Source organism: Arachis hypogaea, chromosome 6, assembly GCF_003086295.3.
Source record: "Arachis hypogaea cultivar Tifrunner chromosome 6, arahy.Tifrunner.gnm2.J5K5, whole genome shotgun sequence".
Lineage (NCBI taxonomy): Eukaryota > Viridiplantae > Streptophyta > Magnoliopsida > Fabales > Fabaceae > Arachis > Arachis hypogaea.
In genome coordinates, this window is record NC_092041.1 from 54706884 (window position 1) to 54713783 (window position 6900).

Genomic DNA, 6900 nt, shown 5'->3' on the forward strand with positions numbered 1-6900 from the left:
GAGTATAGCTGTCTGTTGCAGAAATGAGTGCCCCCGTCACTGATTAGAACTCTGGGAACACCAAATCTGCTGAAGATGTGTTTCTGGAGGAATTTTAGCACGGTCTTGGTATCATTAGTGGGTGTAGCAATTGCTTCCACCCACTTAGATACATAGTCTACTGCCACCAGAATATAAGTGTTTGTGTATGATGGTGGGAATGGCCCCATGAAGTCAATGCCCCATACATCAAACAATTCTATCTCTAATATCCCTTGTTGAGGCATGGCATATCCGTGAGGCAAGTTACCAGCTCTTTGGCAACTGTCACAGTTACGCACAAACTCTCGGGAATCTTTATAGAGAGTAGGCCAGTAGAAGCCACATTGGAGGACTTTAGTGGCTGTTCGCTCACTTCCAAAATGTCCTCCATACTGTGATCCATGGCAGTGCCATAGGATCCTTTGTGCTTCTTCTCTGGGCACACATCTGCGGATCACTCCGTCAGCACATCTCTTAAAGAGATATGGTTCATCCCAGAGGTAGTACTTGGCATCTGAAATTAATTTCTTTCTCTGCACGTAGCTGTACTCCTTGGGTATGAACCTCACAGCTTTATAATTTGCAATATCTGCAAACCATGGAGCTTCCTGAATGGCAAAGAGTTGCTCATCTGGGAAAGTCTCAGAAATCTCAGTAGAAGGGAGGGACGCCCCAGCTACTGGTTCTATCCGGGACAGATGATCAGCTACTTGGTTCTCTGTCCCTTTTTCTGTCTCTTATTTCTATATCAAACTCTTGCAGAAGCAACACCCATCTTATAAGCCTGGGTTTTGAATCCTGCTTTGTGAGTAAGTATTTAAGAGCAGCATGGTCAGTGTACACAACTACTTTGGATCCCACTAGATAGGATCTAAACTTGTCAATGGCATAGACCACTGCAAGTAACTCTTTTTCTGTGGTTGTGTAGTTCTTCTGTGCGTCATTTAGAACACGGCTGGCATAGTAAATGACGTGCAGAAGCTTGTTATGCCTCTGTCCCAACACTGTACCAATGGCATGGTCACTGGCATCACACATTAGTTCAAATGGCAATGTCCAATCTGGTGCAGAGATGACTGGTGCTGTGACCAGCTTAGCTTTCAGGGTCTCAAATGCCTGCAGACACTGTGTGTCAAACACAAATGGTGTGTCAGCAGCTAACAGGTTACTCAAAGGTTTTGCAATTTTTGAAAAATCCTTTATAAACCTTCTGTAGAATCCTGCATGCCCCAGAAAGCTTCTGATTACCTTAACATTGGCAGGTGGTGGTAATTTTTCAATTACCTCTACCTTTGCCTTATCCACCTCTATTCCCCTGCTTGAAATTTTGTGCCCAAGGACAATTCCTTCAGTCACCATAAAGTGACATTTCTCCCAGTTTAAAACCAGGTTAGTCTCTTGGCACCTTTTCAGGACAAGTGCAAGGTGATTAAGACAGGAGCTGAATGAGTCTCCATATACTGAGAAGTCATCCATGAAGACTTCCAGAAATTTCTCTACCATATCTGAGAAGATAGAGAGCATGCACCTCTGAAATGTTGCAGGTGCATTGCACAGACCAAAAGGCATCCTTCTGTAGGCAAACACGCCAGAAGGGCAAGTAAATGCTGTTTTTTCTTGGTCCTGAGGATCTACTGTAATTTGGTTGTAGCTTGAATAGCCATCCAAAAAGCAGTAATAGTCATGACCAGCTAGTCTTTCTAGCATTTGGTCTATGAATGGTAAAGGAAAATGATCCTTTCTGGTGGCTGTATTGAGCCTTCTGTAGTCAATACACATGCGCCACCCTGTGACTGTCCTTGTAGGAACCAGTTCATTTTTTTCATTATGAACCACTGTCATGCCTCCCTTTTTGGGGACAACTTGGACAGGGCTCACCCAGGGGCTATCAGAAATAGGATAAATAATCCCAGCCTCTAGTAATTTAGTGACCTCTTTCTACACCACCTCCTTCATGGCAGGATTTAGCCTCCTCTGTGGTTGGACCACTGGTTTGGCATTATCCTCCAACAGGATCTTGTGCATGCATCTAGCTGGGCTAATGCCCTTAAGATCACTTATGGACCACCCAAGAGCTGTCTTGTGTGTCCTTAGCACTTGAATCAGTGCTTCCTCTTCCTGTGGATTTAAAGCAGAGCTTATAATCACTGGAAAAGTTTCACCCCCTCCCAGAAATGCATATTTCAGGGATGGTGGTAGTGGTTTGAGTTCAGGTTTGGGAGGCTTATCCTCCTCCTGAGGAATTTTCGAAAATTCCTTTGCTTTCTCTGGTTCTTCTTGATCAGTTTGAGCATCTTTGAAGATGTCCTCAAGCTCTGATTCTAGGCTTTCAGCCATATTGATCTCTTCTACCAGAGAGTCAATAATGTCAGCGCCCATGCAGTCATTTGGTGTGTCTGGATGCTGCATGGCGTTTACAGCATTCAACTTGAACTCATCCTCATTGACTCTCAAGGTTACTTCCCCTTTTTGTACATCAATGAGAGTTCGTCCAGTTGCTAGGAAAGGTCTTCCTAGAATGAGAGTTGCACTCTTGTGCTCCTCCATTTCCAGCACCACAAAGTCAGTTGGAAAGGCGAATGGCCCAACCTTGACAATCATATCCTCTATTATGCCTGATGGATATTTAATGGAGCCATCAGCAAGTTGGAGGCATATCCGGGTTGGTTTGACTTCTCCAGTCAACCCAAGCCTTCTGATAGTGGATGCAGGTATTAGATTGATGCTTGCTCCAATATCACATAGGGCTGTCTTGGTGCAAGAACCTTCTAATGTGCATGGTATCATAAAGCTTCCTGGATCTTGAAGCTTTTCTGGTAAGCTCTTTAATATGACTGCACTGCATTCTTCAGTGAGAAACACTTTTTTAGTTTCTCTCCAATCCTTCTTATGACTTAAGATTTCTTTCATGAACTTAGCATAAGAAGGTATTTGCTCAAGTGCCTCTGCAAATGGAATCTTTATTTCAAGAGTCCTTAGATAGTCTGCAAAGCGGGCAAATTGCTTATCCTGTTCCGCTTGGCGGAGTTTTTGAGGATAAGGCATCTTGGCTTTATATTCTTCAACCTTAGATGCTGCAGGTTTATTCCTTACAGAAGTGGTTGAAGAAGCCTTGTTAGAGGGATTACTGTCAGCACTTTCAGGTGTCTGATCCCCCCTAGGCGTCTGAATGCCAGGATTGGGTGGAAAATGGGCGTTTAACGCCAACTTTTCCCCATTTTCTGGCGTTTGAACGCCAGAACTGGGCAAGGAATGGGCGTTTAACGCCAGATTTCCTTCCCTTTCTGGCGTTTGAACGCCAATAATATTCCTCTCTGGGCTCTTACTGTCCTCAGAGGGATTTTGCACAGTGGTTTGGTTGTCCTCTGTCAATTGTTCCTTGTTTGGCTTTTTTCTCTTCTGAGCAGTGTTATTCAGTGTCTTCCCACTCCTCAGTTGAACTGCTTGACATTCCTCTGTTATCTGTTTGGATATTTGCTGTTTTGCTTGCTTCAACTGCAGTTCTATGCTCTTGTTAGCAACTTTAGTTTCATGGAGCATTTCTTTAAAGTCTGCTAACTGTTCTGTCATCAGGAGCAATTGTTGATTAAGCTCAATTATCTGTTCTTGAGGACTAGGGTCAGTGACTACTGCCATGACTTCCTCTTTTGGAGAGAACTCATTGCTAGAGTACAAATATTGGTTTCTAGCAACAGTGTCTATAAGCTCTTGAGCTTCTTCAATTGTCTTCCTCATGTGTATAGATCCACCAGCTGAGTGGTCTAAAGACATCTGAGCTTTTTCTGTAAGCCCGTAGTAGAAAATGTCTAACTGTACCCACTCTGAAAACATTTCAGAGGGACATTTCCTTAGCATACCTCTATACCTCTCCCAGGCATTGTAAAGGGATTCATTATCCTCTTGTTTAAAGCCTTGGATGTCCAGCCTTAGCTGTGTCATCCTCTTTGGAGGGTAAAAATGGTTCAGGAATTTGTCTGACAACTGTTTCCATGTTTTTATGCTTGCTGTAGGTTGGTTATTTAACCACCTTTTAGCTTGATCTTTTACAGCAAATGGGAACAGTAATAGTCTGTAGACATCCTGATCCACCTCTTTATCATGTACTGTGTCAGCAATTTGTAAAAACTGTGCCAGAAACTCAGTAGGTTCTTCCTGTGGAAGACCGGAATACTGGCAATTTTGCTGCACTATGATAATGAGTTGAGGGTTTAGCTCAAAGCTGCTTGCTTTGATGGGAGGTGTACATATGCCACTCCCATATGCAGCTGTAATGGGGTTAGCATATGACCCCAGAGTCCTTTTGGACTGATCAATTCCACTTAGGTCCATGATGGATAAAATATTATATATATTTTTTTTGAATTAACGAAAAAAATTAAAATAAAAGAAAAAAATAAAAATTCGAAAATCAAAAAGAAAATAAGATCAAAGTAAATTGAGAGCTGAATCAATCAGTTGATCAAAAAGATTTTGAAAACAGCAATTAAAAACATATGATTGAAAAAATTTTTATGAAAAAGATTTGATTTTTGAAAAGAGGAAAGAGAAAAACACAAAAGACACCAAACATAAAATTTTTAGAAAATCAAACACTAATTTTTTGAAAACTTTTAAGGGAAAAACACAAAGAGGACACCAAACTTAGAATTTTTATGAATCAAAAAGGGACCAAGAACATGCAAATTCGAAAATTAAAAGAAAAACAAAAGCATGCAATTGACACCAAACTTAAAATATGAACTAGACTCAACTAAAAGACTCTTAACCAACAAAAATAAAACAGTCCTAATCTAAGCAACAAGATAAGCCGTCAGTTGTCCAAACTCGAACAATCCCCGGCAACGGCGCCAAAAACTTGGTGCACAAAATTGCAATCACACTTTTGCAACTCCGCACAACTAACCAGCAAGTGCACTAGGTCGTCCAAGTAATACCTTGCGTGAGCAAGGGTCGATCCCACGGAGATTGTCGGCTTGAAGCAAGCTATGGTTATCTTGTAAATCTTAGTCAGGATATCAGAAATTATCAGGCTTGATTGTGATAGACAAAAGAACATGAAATGATTACTTGTTTTGCAGTAATGGAGAATAGGTTGAGGTTTTGGAGATGCTCCATCTTCTGAATCTCTGCTTTCCTACTGTCTTCTTCATCAAACACGCAAGGCTCCTTCCATGGCAAGCTGTATGTAGGGTTTCACCATTGTCAATGGTTACCTCCCATCCTCTCAGTGAAAATGTTCCTATGCTCTGTCACAGCATGGCTAATCATCTATCGGTTCTCGGTCAGGCCGGAATAGAATCCCGCGATTCTTTTGCGTCTGTCACTAACGCCCCGCCTGCTAGGAGTTTGAAGCACGTCACAGTCATTCAATCATTGAATCCTACTCGAAATACCACAGACAAGGTTTAGACCTTCCGGATTCTCTTGAATGCCGCCATCAGTTCTAGCTTATACCACGAAGATTCCGATTAAAGAATCTAAGAGATAACTACTTAATCTAAGGTAGAACGGAGGTGGTTGTCAGGCACACGTTCATAGTTGAGAATGATGATGATTGTCACGGATCATCACATTCATCCGGGTTAAGAACAAGTATTATCTTAGAATGGAAGCAAGCATGATTGAATGAGAAACAGTAGTAATTGCATTAATTCATCGAGACACAGCAGAGCTCCTCACCCCCAACCATGGGGTTTAGAGACTCATGCCGTGGAAGATACACGCCACCAAGAAAACGTGTAAAGTGTCATGAGGTACAGATACAATGTCAAATGATCCTATTAATAGTAAACTAGTAGCCTAGGGTATACAGAGATGAGTAAATGACTTAAAAATCCACTTCCGGGCCCACTTGGTGTGTGCTTGGGTTGAGAAATGAAGCATTTTCGTGTAGAGACCTTTTCTGGAGTTAAACGCCAGCTTTCATGCCAGTTTGGGCGTTTAACTCCAAGTTTCATGCCAGTTCCAGTGTTAAACGCTGGAATTTCTGAGGCTGATTTGCCACGCCGGTTTGGGCCATCAAATCTTGGGCAAAGTATGGACTATCATATATTGCTGGAAAGCCCAGGATGTCTACTTTCCAACGCCGTTGAGAACGCGCCAATTGGGCTTCTGTAGCTCCAGAAAATCCACTTCGAGTGCAGAGAGGTCAGAATCCAACAGCATATGCAGTCCTTTTTGGTCTCGGAATCAGATTTTTGCTCAGGACCCTCAATTTCAACCAGAAAATACCTGAAATCACAGAAAAATACACAAACTCATAGTAAAGTCCAGAAAAGTGAATTTTAGCTAAAAACTAATAAAAATATACTAAAAACTAACTAGATTATACTAAAAACATACTAAAAACAATGCCAAAAAGCGTATAAATTATCCGCTCATCAAGAAATCAAAATAACAGAATTGTAAATGACTTGAAAATAAAGAAAGCAATAAAGTGCTGAATTGTAAGAGAATAAAGATAAATAGCTGAAATATATATGACAGAAATTTAATTGACTGAATTGTAAAAGGGAATGGGTTGGTTACCAGAAGTTAAACAAAGCTATAAAGAATAGTGAAGATAAGAATGGGAAAGATTCATTGGGGTTAGGAGATGTTGCATTCTACGGATTAAACTCAGATCATCTCTTCTTCAGTCATGAAACTTATTGACCTCTTGGCAAACATGATTGATTGAATCCTAATTCCTTGGTAATTCAATCTTTCAAATCTTGATAATCAGCGAATTCCTTGGAATAATTGCTCATGAAGAGAGATAAACTTGGTCCCTGATTATACCACACATCCTCAAAGATCCAAGTAGTAAGTAGATTTAGCGTCACATTTGTCTAATCCCAAAACCCAAATCTACTCAATGTGAGAAGGGATTTCAAGCCT